The following is a 17,169-nucleotide window of genomic DNA, read 5'->3' on the forward strand; positions in this document are numbered from 1 at the left end:
TCCATCTTAAAAAAAGAAATAAAAAGAAATGTGGTGGCCTTGGAAATCAATTCACAGCTGCGTCCTTTACCCATAATAGTGAAACTAGACTCCATTAGGTTTCTCTAAATAGTTACCGCACTGTTTCTGGCACTCACATTTCTATTTTTATGGCCCTTCTTGATTTAGACTTTTTGCACACACATTACATTTTCTGATAGCATGATGTATGTCCAAATTATTAGTTTCTTTCATAATTTCAGGATCCAAGAAGGGGCTCAATTATGTTTTGGAAGAGAGAGGTAGAAAATGAATGAATATAGACTTTTATTCATGGGTATTTCTAGATCCATAATACCTTGAATCTTTGTTCAAAACCATTTTGGCAATTGAGGCCACATCTATTCAATTCTTTGAGACTCAATTTTCTCCTCCACAAAGCAGATAATGATTGAGACTTTAGACTTAAAGATGTTCTCCAAATGCCCAGAACTGACATTTTAAGATTTTTAAAGTCTCTCTGAATGTTTAAGTGACTGTTGAAATATAGATCATTTTCCCACATACTGGAAAAGGATTGTATAAGGTGGCTATCTTCCAACTGGTATGAGTGTTTACTTGGACATATATAAAAACTGTCCAGGACTGTGAGAGTATATACATCTTTAAGAAAATCAATTTTCAGATTCAAATGTCCTCTTTCCTAAAATCAATTCTTGAAAAAGTTCTTTTGCACTGCCATTCTTCTTTCCCACCTCCTTTTCACAAATTTCTGCCTTCTAGTTAATAAAGAAAGATCAATTTCTCACCTATCATGACTCCCACTGTGGTTCATTGCCTTGGGAGGTAAACACTTCTGAGGCACCAAACAAAAGGCCAAAGGAAAATGTCTTGCTTCAGAGAGAAGTCCCGTAGAAGCAAAGTGAGAATATTTGGCCCTGTTTCATCTAGGTGACATATTCTTGACAGTGCTCTGTGTTTTTTCTACCTGTCAATCTATATTTGGATTAGAATTTGGGAGAGAGATACTTGTCATGAAGTCATTTATTAACAAGTTTATTTGAACTGAAAAATTGAAGTAGGCATTTTCTGACAAAAAATAATAATAATTCTTATTTGACGGATTGAGTAGATGCCAAAATTGGTTTGCGAATTAACTTATATAGAAGATTGTATGTACAAATTGAGTGAGATAATTCTTCAGCTCCAAAGTTTTGAGAAGTAGCACATATTTAAAGCACAGTCAGAATATATACTAGACAGAAATTATATTCTTTGCAACTATGCATTCTTACGATGAAAAAATTTGGATGTCCACTTAAAACTGTGGAAAATAGTGTATATGTTTTCTAAAACTCTAGTAGAGTATACAGAAACAAAAGTCTGAAAATCACTGAATGAACGTAAGTTCATTAACATTAATTCTGTTTCCCTTTTGTAGGTAATCAGAAGCATGTGGCCAATGCATGGTCCATATGTATTTCCCTAGTCACCCCTTATTACAGCAAACTTCAGAATAAATCCTCTGAGAATTAGATTATACCATCAGCCACTGATGGTTACACTGGCAGCTGAACACTTCTGCCATTCGCATGTTACAAACCACTGTTAGCATCACAATCACCTTACATTTAATGTGCCTTACTTATCATGTAATGGCCCTGTGTTCTATACATTGTCATCTGTAATCTTAACCGCAGCTTCTTGAGGCATATAGGATATTCTTTTATTGGCACATGAATTGGGGACCATTAAGTACACATTTTCTTCTACTTTATACACCTCTCACATGGCAGACACAGAATTTTAATGCAAGAGATTTCAACATAAAGCTTAACCTTTTAGACTATGCATCCTGCAAAAATGAGCTACACTTACCCTAAATGTTTTAAAATGGTTTTTAAAAGTCAAAATTTTGTAGGATCTTCACAAAATTGATCATATTTTAATGTAATTTTATCTGAAAATTACAGTCATTTTTGAGGGATACTATAGTGAGATTTTAATAACAAAATCAAAACATGATATTTCATGTTACCTAAAATAAGAAGGAAAATATTTATGTTCTGTTAGATAGTAACTAAACAATTTAATGTTTTAGGGTAAAATTAATGCTGATTTTCCTTCAGAAATTCTTATAAATAAAAATGTCACAGTCAACTATGAAATTACAAAGAAAATTTCTACACTGAGTACATGGTATGATTTCTTAATCTTGAGGTCACTTTTCTAATTTTGTGGACAATAAATATTCTGTGAATAAATTGTCCAAAAACAATTCTTATACTTTCATGATGATGAGATAATACAATGATAAATATTTCATTATTTATTGAGCAATTACTATGTGCCAATCACTCTGTTGGTTGTTATATATATATATTATTTAATTTGAAACTCATGAGCTATCAGTGAGATAGGTATTATCTGCTTCTTACAGACGATGAAAATTAAACTTGTAAAGGTTAAATAACTTACAAATCACACAGTAGATGATGAAGTTTAGTAACAACATAGGCTGTTTAACTGTAAAAGGCTCTGTATTAAAATATTGTTGGAGATTAAAAAATTTTCTTTCATTGAATCACATTTATTCTTTTTTATTTTTTTAGATGGAGTCTTGCTCTGTTGCCCAGGCTGGAGTGCAATGGCTTGATCTCTGCTCACTGCAACTGCTGCCTCCCAGGTTCAAGAAATTCTTCTGCCTCAGCCTCCGAGTAGCTGGGATTACAGGTGCATGCCACCATGCCCTGCTAATTTTTGTACTTTTAGTAGAGATGGGGTTTCACCCTGTTGGCCAGGTTGGTCTCAAACTCCTGACCTCAGGTGATCTGCCTGCCTCGGCCTCCCAAAGTGGTGAGATTACAGGTGTGAGCCACCATGCTCGGCCACATTTGTTCTTTTATATTATTCTATCTGGGCTAGTAAGGTTATATGGACATGAAAACTTAGAAAGTATAACAGAATCAGAATACAGTCCAGAATTGAGCAACCTGAAAGGAGTAACTTAGTTCAGTTATGCAGTAACAATGGATTGTTCTATAAGGCATTTATTTTTCTGTATTAATTTATGTTTTCACAATCATAGTGGTGATGTGACAGTGTGATCAGAGGTTTGGGGCCAAGGAGGATGCTGGTGAGGAAAGCTTAGGGCTCACATGTGAGGTCCTTCCATGTTAAGAAGCTAATGAATACATTGCATCACTGCATATCTCCTTATTCTTATTCTTTTTTTTTTTTTTTTTTTGAGACAGAGTCTCACTCTGTCACCTGGCTGGAGTGCAATGGCGTGATCTCAGCTCTCTGCAACCTTCGCCTCCCGGGTTCAAGCAATTATCCCTGCCTCAGCCTCCCAAGTAGCTGGGATTACAGGTGCCTGCCACCACACCCAGCTAATTTTTGCATTTTGTAGTAGAGACCAGGTTTCACCATTTTGGCCAGGCTGGTCTTGAACTCCTGACCTCAGGTGATCCACCCATCTTGGCCTCCCAAAGTGCTGGAATTACAGGTGTGAGCCACTGCACCCAGGCTCCTTATTCTAATTCTACCATCTCTTAGTTAGACATGATTTTGGCAAATAATTTCTTGCAGCATCTGTTTCCTCATCTGCAAAGTGAGGATGATATCTCCTTATATGGGTACTCTTATGACCATGAAGATAATTCAAAGTGTTTAGCATAACCTCTAGCATCTGGTAGGTTGCACAACACATGTTAATTACTGTCATTATCATTGTTATTTTCATCATTGTTCTCATTTGACTTGAAGTGCCTTCTGTGTAATAGATGTCATAGACACAACTTAGAAATCTATGACTATTTTGTAAAATTTTCAAATAATCTGGAGATCCTACCTCTTCCCTGGGGACTTGATCATATTTTGCAGTTAGCTGTGCTGTGTGATCTACCTTTTGTTATCTTCACAGGCGCTGCTTTGTTAAAGGAAGGCATTGAAAGCATGGATGACTTCATGGAGCAGATTGTTAAATACTCTCTGGAATGGTTATTTAAATATCTCATTTCTTTGCACATTTCTTCCTGAAAATGTTTCTTGAAAGAGACTCAAGGCAGGAGTTAGGATTTTTATAAGAATTTCTGATATAAGTGGACAATAGTAACTGAGAGTGTGAGAAATAGCAGTGACTCTCTAATGGGTCTTATTTCTGATCTTTGCTTTATAGCTAGCAGGGAAGACAGGAGTTTGAGAATCATGAGAAAAGGAGAACTAGTGGGGGCGGTGTCATTCATACAATAGGGCACAGGGCAGACAAGCAAGCAAAACATCTTTCCATTCATGCTGTGGAAGTGGCTAATTTTTGCTTTTTTTTTTTTTTTTTTTGGAGACGGAGTCTTACTCTGTCGCCCAGGCTGGAGTGCAATGGTATCATCTCCACTCCCTGCAACTTCCTCCTCCCAGGCTCAAGTGGTTCTCCTGCCTCAGCCTCCCAAGTAGCTGGGACTACAGGCGCCCACCACCATGCCTGGCTAATTTTTGTATTTTTAGTAGAGACGGGGTTTCACTATGTTGACCAGGGCTGGTCTTGAACTCCTGACCTCGTGATCTGCCCGCCTTGGCCTCCCAAAGTGCTGGGATTACAGGCGTGAGCCATCGTGCCTGGCTGGAAGTGGCTACTTTTTCAGAACAAAAAGTTAGCGTGTGGGGAGCCAAGTACTGTAAGGAAGCATTGCTCTCTAAAGTGAAGAGCTGTGAGCCGCCTGGAGAAAGCTGTAGTCTCTTCAGATCCTCAAAGAAGGTGGGAGTGTGTGTGGGAAGGGTTGGGGGGATTCGATTTAGGCCACAGACACTGATAACTTTATTAAATATTGATTTTTGAAAAAATATATATATTCACTAAACCATGAGCCAGAGAAGATCAGAGTTAGTGATAAAAATAATTATTAGTAGTATTTCAGTTTTATTGCAAACAAAATAAGTTGGTATAATCTATGTGTAGAACCATCTATAAAAATAACTATCATCTCCATTCCACTTGGAAAGTGGGAGCCACTCTTTCTTTCATGACAACCAGGAGGTCCACTTCAAAGTGGTAATATTTGTTTCTTTTGTGGCTTCAGGAGCCAGCAAAGCCAGGATTTCTGGTCATCTCACAGACTTTCAAAGACTATTAACCCAGGCTCAAAAACAGGGCTGCAGAATTTGTGGCAAGCAGGGCCTGGGAAAATATTCTGTGCGGTGAACAAGGAGAGGAGAGGGCCACTTGAACAAAGCCCAAGAGTAAGCAGTGTCCTTGCTAATTCTGCATAGCGTTTATTTGATATCAGTGGTGTTTCTAACTCCAGGGAGCCTGAGAGCCTTCAGCATCAGTCACCTCTGTTTTTAGAGTAATAACTACTGATTCATTTAATAAGTGTCTCCTAAACTAAAGGATGCAAATGTAGGGAAGGTCTGCTTCTACTTAGAGGACATCAACTTTGGAAGTAGGTATCTTGAGAATTATAAACTTCTTGTCACCACAAGTATTCAGGCAGGGACTAGACAAGCATTTATCAGAGCATACGCTGTGGGTGGGGCATTGAATGTAGTCAGGCACCCCCAAAGCATTCAGCATTCTATGATTCTTCCACAGGCCCAAGTCTCTGATACTCTGTCCTTCTAAGAAGGTAATGATAGCAATACTCTTGTTGATTATGATAATGACTTGTGTTGATTATTCATTGTTTCTCATTTCAATGAATGACAGATCTGATGAGATGCATTCAAGATAATGAGTAAATGGTGCCTTTTACTGAAATGGAAAGTAGACTAGGAACTGTGAGAAATGTTCTTCAATCCAAGCACATAACCCTTTCCACAACTCTAAGAGATTGATGTTATCTCCATTTTACAGATAAGAAAACCAAGCCTCAGAATTAAGACTTGGTTTCTGCCCTTGAATATTTCAGAGTGAGAAAAGAAGCCATATACACAGTTACTGAAAAACGTAAGTAGAGCCTGCTGACACATGGCAATGTGGGAGCTGTTATAAGACATTCCATATCATGAGCACGCCAAGTGTGCATGAGCCCGAGACCTGGCTGGGCGCTGAGAAGGTCTATGGTAGAGGCGGGAACACATTACTTAAGAGGATGGTCTATTTGGTCACATAAGTGGAAGGTTTATACTTACTTTAAAATAAAATCTTTTAAAAAATGAATGTGCTGGCTGGAATTTTACTGTGGCGTCAATAACTTTCCATGCAAGAGCTATCAAATTGGCTGTGTACTCTGGTTAAATATCCTTCCCATTTTATTTGGCTTTAAACCTGGGTTACAGGAGAAACAAATCACTGTAAGTAGGAATACCCAAATTAAATGGGAGTTCAGTTTTGAGTCTACCTGCTTCAGTGTTCTTAAGCCACATGTTTTAAAATTCCCTTAGATTATGTTGGTGGGATTGTAAGTAAATCCACATAAAGAAAATAGATAATTCTCCTACCTCTCTGGACTCCTTGCTAAACTGTTCTGTGAGAAATTAGATACTGACTAAACTTTGCAATCAATTGAAACTTGTCTAGGCACACACATCTATAGATGTGTATAGAGACAGGCTTGTTTTGGCTTTTGAAGAGAGAATGTGAATTATGAGTTGGAAGATGTGAATTTTGGTGGGAGCTTTGTCACCATGACCTTCTGCTTACCCTCAATGCTCTCATCTGTGAAATGAGGCCTTTATACAAGACATTATGACTGACTCACCCTAACAAGGATTCTTTAATGTTGTGTTTTTCAAGATAGAAAAGGAGTAGAGGAAACTGAACATCAACCCTGAGTACAATCCATCCTCTCTCACCACTTTATGGAACAATTTTGGAGGTCATGTCAAGTATTCGTTTAAAGAAGGAATGATTATATTGCAAATTAAACCAAATAAACAGTCACTGGCATCTTCAAGGAGAAGGAAGTTTAGATAACCTCAATTAAAAACAAATCACTATGAATTACTTTTTCTGCTTCTTGCACTTCATATAAATGCATCCTATTCTATGTGGTTTTTTTTTTTTTTTTTTTTGGCCTGGCTTCTTTTGCTCAACTAAATGTCTTTGAGGTTTATCCATATTGTTGCATGTATCTGCAATTAAAATTTTGCACTTTGCTATACCTTAATTTAAAAAATGGAATAAAAACATTACTTAAAAAGGAATAAACAAATCAATATTATCTTTAAAATCATCACCTCCTGGGGTCTTGGTGCGGGCTGAAATTAGAAAAAATGTATATTACGGGATAGGAGAAATTGGCTGGGAAAACATTTTTTCTATATCAGCAGATCACCATTCTCTATGTTGGACCCCTCCTTTCACATAATCAGAAGTGAAGTAAAAGCTATTTTGGTTTTATAATATATTAGTTTTCCCCATTGGATCCCACTTAGTACGATGTTAAATACCCAGGACTTATGCAATGTAAATTTGGCACTTCTAACCAGCAATAGCCAGGCAAGAGTGTGGATGTGCTTTTTCTAGCATGGGCAGGGGAATGTGGCTGGCCACAAGGCTGAGGTCCAAACTCCAGGCCTGGCATTTCAAGCTGTTTAGAGTCAGTCCTTGATTCGGACTAATGCGCTCCCATTCCTTTCTGATTCTTTCTGATTCTGGGTGGCTTGCAAAGAAGCCGCACAGCTTGTCATCACAGCACCCCAGAGCTAAATCTAAAGTGTAGGTTTTCCAGAGTGGTAATTCATTCAAGTCAGCTAACATTTATATAGTGGCTATTGCCTACCTATCTGTTTTCAAGTGTGATATTTTTAAAATCTTTATTCTTTGCTCTCCTATTCCCTATCATCACCGCTGATATGAGCATCACTTAATATATCATAGACTTGGAGATATAGCAGTCTTCTTTGTGAAAAGTGACAGTATCTTTCAACTTTCACCTTATACCTGACAGTCTCTTTTCCTGGGATATCTTCACTCATTCATTCACTCACTTATTCACTCAAACAAATCTTCTCTTCTTGGGGATGAGGATACATCAAGAAATAAAAGTACAAAATTCCCTGCCCTCTTTCCATGTTGCTACCTGTTGTTCAAGACTTGGCTTAACTCCCGCCTCCTTCAGGAATGCTTCCCCCTTCTAAGCTTCTGCAAGCCCGACTTTCTGCACTGTCCTCAGATACTGCTTGCTTACATCTGCTTTATGACTCTTCCTATAAGAGCTTCAAGTATTAGCTAATTCTTTGTAAGGTGATATTTCAGTTTCTCAGCGGCATCATCAACTCTAAAGGATCATACATTATATATTGGTGGACTCCTAAGTGTACCCGTCACAGTACCTTGTGTGGAGTAGGTGTCAAGTGGACAAGGGAATGAACATTTTCTCTCCAGCGATTGTAGGAAGTAATGGACTCTAATGTGCAGATGTACCCTGGATTTCAGGCCGAGCTCCAACATCTCTTAAAATGTAAGGATTATTATAATGTAATTCCCTTTATAGCAGTCCATCAATTTGAACCTGAAGATGCCTCAGCATGTACCTCAGGGCTTGGCATATTTCTAGCACTCAAAAAATATTATTTTACTTTAACATAAAGGTGCCATGGGTGTTTCATATGTAAAGAACCGAGAGTGTGCTGAAGGACCTCTGAAGTGCTGATAGGCTCTGGTGTGCAGGGGTGGGGAAGGATGAGGAGGTGGTAGGGCTTCCTTAGTGGAGTGGGAGCACTCAAACTGACAATAGAGTATGTTGGGGTGCCTAAGGTTGTTCCATCTGGAGAAATGGCACAAGCATGAACTATCCTTGATCTTATTCCTGGTCTCAGTGCTTTTTTCCCCTAAATGCAACCCCCAAAGGAAGAGTACACTTTGACAACAATACCATGTACACCTGCTCTCTGGGTAGTATGTTTAGCATCAAAGCATTGAGAAGTGCTCATGAAATGTAGAAATGGCCTTGGCTCCCGAGTTCTACCCAATCTTCCCTCAGTCAACAAGCCCTGAATGAATTGCATGCCCTCATCTTTCTACTTAGAGGAGGTCAACTTTGGAAGGGGCTCCTTCAGGAGTGTGAGCTTCTACTGAGAGCAAATCGGCCAGCAGAGGCTATACAAGCACCTCTCAGGGGGCGCGCTATGGGTGGGGAACTGAGTTAGGTCAGACACCTTTCATTCTGTGATTCTTCAATGTGCATGCATTTTCTCTGGATGTTGTGTGAGAAGAACTCTATTGCCAGGGGGAAGGAAGGCAAGAAGGAAGGGGCTGCAGGTGGTCTTCTCAAACCCCATCAATGCACAGTGGGAAGCCTGGGCTGAGCCCTCCAAGGATAACAAGTGCACCCAAGTGCAACACCAACGTGCAGCCTTGAGTATTTCTACTTAACGCTTTCATCTCCATTTTTGTTTCTCACAAAGTGAATTCAAGCTGCCTGCCACCTACATATCCCACAGGCTTCTGTGAGGTTGAATGTGTTAATGGTTGTAAAGTGCTTTGACCTTCTCTCATGAAAAGTACTTTGAGAGTACAGAATATTATTATCATTTCATGGACATCTTGCAGTTCCCAGTGGTTAGTTTCATTCTTCCTTTTAATCTTGAATGCATTAAAATGGCTAAATAAAAAGTATTTTGAGTAAATAAAGATACCCATGATTTTTAAAAGTTCTTTATTATATATTTTGATATGCATCATCACCTTCTTCTGACTTTCCACAAAAACTGCTATGGCTAAACAGCTCTGTAATGATATTGCTACTTGGCTATAATTTAGAATGCTATAAAGATTATTTAGCACAAATAAGTATTTCCAGTTAAAATTTAGCAACTCCTTTCAAATAGATTTACATTAAATCTTAGACTGAATTTTAGAAACATTGAGCGAAGCAAAAATAAAATGTAGCTCATGTTCTCGTAAAATATCTGTTCCTCCACTGGCTCTTTACCCTCTGTTTTTCTTTATGGCAGATTGCCTCTACAGTTAGAAGCAACCTACCTTCCCTTTGCTTTCCTTTCCTTTCATTTGTTTCCAACTCTTACCTCCCTCCTTACATCTCTTCTTTCTTTCCTTCAAAAAAAAAAGATACGCTGAAGAAAGCACTTCCCTGGTGTCTGGTATATTGTTAATTTTGGATAAAGATTTAATGTTCCTGTTGTTGTTGCTGTTGTCATATACCAGGCATTGTTTAAGCTCTTGAAAGGACAAAAGGCAGTGAGTTCCTACACTTAAGTATTACATAAGATAGATAAATAGAAACACAGACATATAAGTATATAAATAACAGCATAATGTTTTAGTACTGACATAGAGAATATTTAAAAAGGTTGTGGGACCTACTAATTTCTTAACAAACCATAACAATTAACTGTCACCCACCTGGAATAAAATCTCAATTTTTTTCCCACATTCTTTCTTTGTGACGTTAGACAAGTTGATAATCTTTTTGTGCTTCCATTTTCCTTCTGTAAAATGGGAATAATAGTGCCTTCCTCGTATGGTTGTTTTAAGTCTTAAATGAGCTAATGTATGAAAATAGGCTTATGCCTGGAATGCAAGCCTTAAGCATGGATCAACAAACAAAACAATAAACTCAATGTTCATTACATTCCAGATATTTATTGGGAATAGAAAATAATCTGACACACACACAAACACACACACATACCCCTTCACTTAAACTTTTCAAGTAATCATTCAATTTTTCTTTGTGTTTTACAGTTAAACTTCTTGAATGGGTCTTTACATCATCTTTCCCAGTTCTTCCTTTAACCCTCTAGTCCTAATTTTTCATTTTATGTCCTTGGGCACAGTATTTAATCAAAGTAGTTGGATCTTTTTGAATTCTGGTAGTCGTACAGTGCAAAGATCCCAGGCATGTGTAAGCAATGGTGATTGAAGACTGATGAAAGGACGCCTGCTGTTGGCTGCTTCCCATTTATTTCATTTTACTAGGAAAATGAAATGTCCCATTCTCACTTCAATCCATTCTATTTGCTCTTTCATTCCCACCACTGTACTTAACAATGTCACTGACTACCTTTATCTTGCCAAATCCAGTGTTCAATCGGCAGCCTCCTCCTATTTCAACCCTGTGCCCTCAGTCATCTTGGAAGGCCATATTTTAGGTTAGACAGAGGTTTCTTTTTGATATCTTCTCCTACCCCATCATGTGCCCTACTTGGGTTCATTTCCCACCTTTTGCTGGAAGTTGTTCTTCTTTCTTCTGTTGCTAGTGCTTTTACTACAAACTGCTAGTCACACAGGAAGATCTCCAGGGTACCTATTTATATTGATTTAGTTTATTGATATTTTCAGGGGCAGTTGGAATTTCAAAGTAAAGTCCAGAGAGAGTCTGTAACAAAGGCGATGCAATCATAACGCTAAAATTTCAGGCTCTGAATTAGGCATCAGGAGAAATTTCTCAGCGTGGAGGCTCTCCTGTGTTCTTTAAATCAGACCCCATGAAAATTCAGTCTCACTCACTTCTGACCAACCTGGATGAAGATTTGTCACCACTTAGAGTTTACTTCTTCAGATTGAATAAGACGGGAAATTCAAGGCTAGCCAGAAAATAACATGCATAAGAGGTGATAGGAGAAGAACAGGAATAATTGCTTACAGCTATATCTCAGTATTTCTTTCTGACCTTTTGTTCTTGATCTCTTCTCCTAAATGTCAAATTCTTTTTGAAAAGCCTTAAGCATGGATCAGCAAACGGTGTGTGGTCAGTAAACTCTTATCAGTTTAAGAAAACATCATGAATAATGAGAGATTTTGAAGTAAGGAAACCCTTAGCATGGGCTTAAATATTGTCCAGGAAGGAATGAACTTACAACTGAATTTATTCTTAAGTAACTGATAGGGACAAAATAAAATGTTTTAAAAATAGCATATATAATATTAAAATATCTGAATCAATCAAAGTTGCATAGCTTGATGAGCAAGATATGTACGTGTGCCTGCATGATGCTAAGTTTTCTGGAGCAGTTTACACTAACAGTCACCATGAGTAGTACCAGGTTTCCCTAGATGAGATGTAGAACTCATAGATACAAATCTGTGGCTGCAATAGTCAAAGCTCACTGCATATCCACTGTGACATGTTAAAACAGCACTTTAAATTCTGGCATATTCTGAAAAGAAAATTATGGTGAGATGGTGCTACTGCCAATTATCTGAACACAACTGACAGTCAAAGCAACCAAGTATGAAGTCAAGTTTGTGATTCCCCTTAGATTGCCAAGTTTTTTTTTTTTTTTTTTTCGCCAGGGGGTTGAGATCCTAATCAGATTTTCTTGATTCCGAAATTCAGCCTGGGCAAAACTGATTTTCCTTTATAAGTTGGTCACCAAATGGCCACGTGGCCTGTTGTACACTACACAACAGTTGGCTTTGTTTCTAAGACCTGCTAACATAAAGGAGACAAAGAATATTGATGAATGATCTAACACACAGTTGTAAAGATTTGAGGCTCATATGCACCGAAGGAGGCTAAGTTAGATTCCTCAGATATACTTTTCTCCCTTTACACCCAACCCAATGTCTTGGATATTCCATTGACTCAAGTGCTGCGAGGATCACATTTTCTGGGATTTCGTTTGCACTTGCCACCCCTTCTGCCAAGAATTCATCTTGTAAAATCAGGCATGGAGAGAACTTTACTTTTTGGGGTGTCATATCAACCCATCAGCAAATCCTGTTAGCTATACCTGTAAAACAGATGCAGAATTTTACCACCTTTGACCACCTCTGTCACTCCCACTTGTGCCCAGACCATCATCATTTTCGCTTGGCATATTACAACAGCTTCCTCAACTGATCTTCCTCTTATATGCTTACTTCCTTGAAATCCTTTCTCTAGAAAACATCCAGAGTGGTCTTCCTGAAACTTAAGTTACAAGTTATTACTGTTTACGGCCGGGCGCGGTGGCTCACGCCTGTAATCCCAGCACTTTGGGAGGCCGAGGTGGGCGGATCACGAGGTCAGGAGATCGAGACCATCCTGGCTAACACGATGAAACCCCGTCTCTACTAAAAATACAAAAAGTTAGCCGGGCGTGGTTGCGGGTGCCTGTAGTCCCAGCTACTCGGGAGGCTGAGGCAGGAGAATGGCGTGAACCCGGGAGGCGGAGCTTGCAGTGAGCCGAGATCGCGCCACTGCACTCCGTCCGGCCCGGGCAACAGAGCGAAACTCCGTCTCAAAAAAAAAAAAAAAAAAAAGAAAGAAATTATTACTGTTTACTAGAAGTCTTTTAATGGTTTCAGATTAAATGAGTCAGGTTTAATGAGTCAGATTAGAAGGCAGGGTCCTTAGCAGCAGTAGAACCAGCCACAGTGTCCCGTGTAAACCAGCTACCTGCCAGCTCACCCCTATACCCACACAGGTTTCCTTCTGATTTCTCAAACTTCCAGGCACATTCCAGCCTTGGGGCTTAATTTGCACTTTCTGTTCCTCCAGGCTGGGATCATTTTCTCTGAGTTATCTACACGGCTGCTCCCTCATTTCCTGCAGATCTCTGTTTAAATATCACCTTCCCAGAGAGACTTGTGATGACCAGCCTGTATCTGGCGACATCCACAACATGTACACTATCTTTCTCTTCAGCCTGCTTCGTTTCCCTTCTTAGCATTAATCCTTGCCCAGCATGTTGTTCATTTTCCTTTATTATCTGTCTCCCCTCTCTGGAATTGGGCTTCATAAGTACAGGAGAGGCTTATGGGCTCCATAAGTACTTTTACCATTGTGTCTACTATTGTATCCACTTACCTAGAAATAACCTCTAATGTCATTAAATATAATCAGGGCATTACCTACACCATTATTTCAAAACCTTTCTTATCAGATGAGGCTGTGGTCTAAACAAGTAAAGTGATTTTTCTGTTGTCACACAACAAGTCATGTTTGGAAGAACTCGAATCCTTTTTCCTTTGCTATCCTGTTCCTAGACTCAAATCCTGGGATCATGTGTCTGTGGTCTCTTTGCATCAGGGGTAAGAGAGAGGCAGCTCTCCTATACTTAAGCATTCAATTTTTTTTTTCTTTTTTTGAGACGGACTCTCGCTCTGTCACCCAAGTACAATCTTGGCTCACTGCAACCTCTGACTCCCGGGTTCGAGTGATTCTCCTGCCTCAGCCTCCTGAGTAGCTGGGATTACAGGTGCGTGCACCACGCCCGGCTAGTTTTTGTATTTTTAGTAGAGACGAGGTTTCACCACGTTGGTCGGCTGGTCTCGAACCCCTGACCTTGTGATCCGCCCGCCTTGGCCTCCCAAACTGCTGAGATTACAGGTGTGAGCTACTGCACCTGGCCTCAGGCATTCAATTTTTAAGAAACGAAACAGGATGACATATACTTTCTTTGCTATGGATCATTCCCTAGGGCCTCTACTTTCTTCATTCTCTATTTTATCCTAATTTCTCTCCTTTCTTTGGTTGTTCTGGGCACCACTTAATTCATTTATGATTTGTTCAAATTGCACATACAATTTTGAGTCCTGGGCATTTATAGACTTCAGCATAACAATGTTATTGAATACCTACTATGTGCTACATGCCCATTCTCTTCAGCTGCCTCAGCAGAGTTTGAATTAACAATTGCATTGGTAGAAACACATATTTCTATACTGAAACTTTTTCTTCCTGCCAAAGCCAAATGTTAAATGCATTTATTCTCAGCTGAAGTTCTAGAAAGCAAAATTGCATGGTTCGAGAGTGAAAAAATCAAAGTATCATTTTAGGATATGTCAGGTACAATTCTAAATCTGTGTGCAAGGGTTAGAGATTTGCTAAGTGCAGACCCAGGCTGGTATTATAATTAGCATGCCTGTAGAATACTGAGGCGTAGGCAAGGTCGATGTGGCTGTACCTCAGAGGGCTGCATAGGTATACAGCCTTTTTTACTGACTTTGTATTTATCTGGATACTTAGCCAGGCTTTGTTGGTGCAAGTTTACCTATTAGCTTTGCTTCCTCTCTCCATCCATAAGCACAATGTGAGTGTGAATTCACCAGGTGCTATTCACTTCCTGGTCTTGCAGAGCTGATTTGATTCTCATAATACACACAAAAAATCAGAAGTTAACTATTTTCATAATTCACATCCAAGCAAACCCTGGCATAAGACATAATTCTCTTTACATTTTTTCATTCACTTGGTGATCACCTGACTCAGTAATTGTTTACCCTTGTACTGAAATTCTTAGAGAAGCCATCCTTAAGGCATTTTGTTTCAAGACACAAATAACCATCATAGAAAGCTACCAAGCTTCTGGTGGTCTTACCTCAGTTGCAGCTGAAACTCTTACAGCATCTTCACAGATATGATGCCTTTTTGTGCAAAAGTGAAAAAAATCAGCATAAAAGCAATCTTTTATTATGGTTTCAAAGGAGTAGATTTTCAGTATCTCAGAAATGTATGAAATAGAAACAGATGAAAGGAGACACAATCAGAAAGGGAATATCCTCATGATTAATCAAAGACAAATAATTCCATCATTGAAAGATGACTCAGTATTTAATGTTTTCCTTTGCTCTTTAACACCAAAATTCTATAAAACTTTGAATTCGCAATATTGGAAATAAAAAGATAGGAAATTTTTTACTCTAAAATTTTTTGACGAAGTGAAATTCCGTACTTAAAAGCATAGAATAATCGCTTTATGTTGCCTCTCAGATGAAAGCCTGAATTCCTGGGCCTGGCCTCAGAAGCCCTGGTTGCTGGAGTTTCCTGACCTTATCACCTTAAATTCTTAACAGGAATCATCTAGTTTCTCCCTCCATCCTCATCTAGTTTCTCCCTCCATCCTCATCTAGTTTCTTCCTCCATCCTCATCTAGTTTCTCCCTCCATCCTCATCTAGTTTCTCCCTCCATCCTCATCTAGTTTCTCCCTCCATCCTCATCTAGTTTCTCCCTCCATCTTAAACACTCTCTTTGTACCTCTCTCTTGAGCATCTTAATCTTCAAGAACCTATTAAAGTAATAAACTACTGTTAGCCACTTAATGCTTGGATGCAGAAATTTAGTCCCTATCTTCAAGAAGCCTTCACTCCTTGCCCCAGCTAGGGTTTGCTTCTCCCTTTCATAAGCTCTAGTAGCGCCCACCAAGCCCCCGAGCTCTCTTATTCAGCCCACTGCAGCATTACAGGCTATTTTGAAGTGGTAATAGATCCTAAACTCCCCAAGAACTCCAAACATAGCTTACGTGTCTCTTATATTCCCCAGAGTGCTCAAGAAAATATGAAGCACATGGTTTAGTCAATGTTTGGTGACTTGATAATTTCAGGAAGAAATCAACATTGGTTTTGAAAAAGGACACGTTCTCATGTTTAGGCATGACTAGGTGAGGTTAAGGTAATTACCACTGGCAAGAGCTTTCTTAATGAAAATGTCAAGTGGCCTGGAGACCACTGTACTTCACACTCAGCATCTCTCAAGTGGCATTCCTCACCCACAATTAGCACTTGTATTTTGGATACTTCTTTAACATCCGTAAAAATCCTAAAATATTTTCTTTATATAGAGTACTCAAAAACACCTGCAGTGAGTTGCAACAGTTGGAACCTACAATCCCAGTGTATGAGAGTATCAGGCAAAGCATTTTCCAGAAAATAAGTAATTGAGTTGCTTAAAATAGACCTTTCTATGCCATCATTATGAAACAATACTTTTGTTTAATACTTTACAGTATACAATGCACCTCACATTTCTTATTTTGTTCTCGTTTGCTTTATATTATTTTATCTCAACTTAATCTTTATACCTAGATTTTCATCCATTATCAAATAAGAAGAAACTGAGGCTTACAAGTTGTGGTGGTGCTGAGCTATCTAAGATGAATAGAAAATATCTGTGACAGAAATTTAATTAAGGTTGCATATTCTTCTTCCTACCATGGCAGTTTCCACTCCCATAATTCTGTAATACAAATCCTGGAGGGCTTTATTGCTTATAAAAGAGAGCAAAGCTGAGAATATTCCCTTAAACAACTTTTCTCAGAAAGTTCAGCTCCATATGAGAGCAACATTTGCAGTCTTTGTTTAGTATATGATTCCCTTTTAAAATATATCACTGCACCCTATGTGCCATGCACCCACACATGAGATGAGCAGTGTCTTTTTTTGCTGAGTGAGTAACTGAGATTAAGGTAAACTAGGGAAGTGTACTGAGGCAGGGTTCTATAAACTTCTGGCCAGTAAATTTCTCTTCATAAAAAAACCTGTTTCAAAAACCTGGAGCAAAAGTCTATTCTCTTTTGCATTACGG

General features: G+C 38.8%; 1 long non-coding RNA gene across 24 annotated transcripts in view; it reads left to right on the plus strand.

The window, feature by feature from the left end:
• Positions 1-17,169, plus strand: part of LOC129057743 (uncharacterized) — a 388,559-nt gene that overhangs the window by 65,109 nt on the left and 306,281 nt on the right. For 20 of the 24 annotated variants that reach the window (XR_010136346.1, XR_010136330.1, XR_010136333.1 and 17 more), the window contains exons 2-4: positions 2,592-4,732; positions 5,055-5,214; positions 5,828-5,920. This is a non-coding gene — a long non-coding RNA (uncharacterized LOC129057743). The remainder of the gene's footprint in view (positions 1-2,591; positions 4,733-5,054; positions 5,215-5,827; positions 5,921-17,169) is intronic. The other 4 variants (XR_010136341.1, XR_010136344.1, XR_010136340.1 and 1 more) reach the window with 4 other exon arrangements.

The sequence above is a fragment of the Pongo abelii genome, chromosome 12 (assembly GCF_028885655.2).
Source record: "Pongo abelii isolate AG06213 chromosome 12, NHGRI_mPonAbe1-v2.0_pri, whole genome shotgun sequence".
In the NCBI taxonomy this organism is placed as follows: Eukaryota; Metazoa; Chordata; class Mammalia; order Primates; family Hominidae; genus Pongo; species Pongo abelii.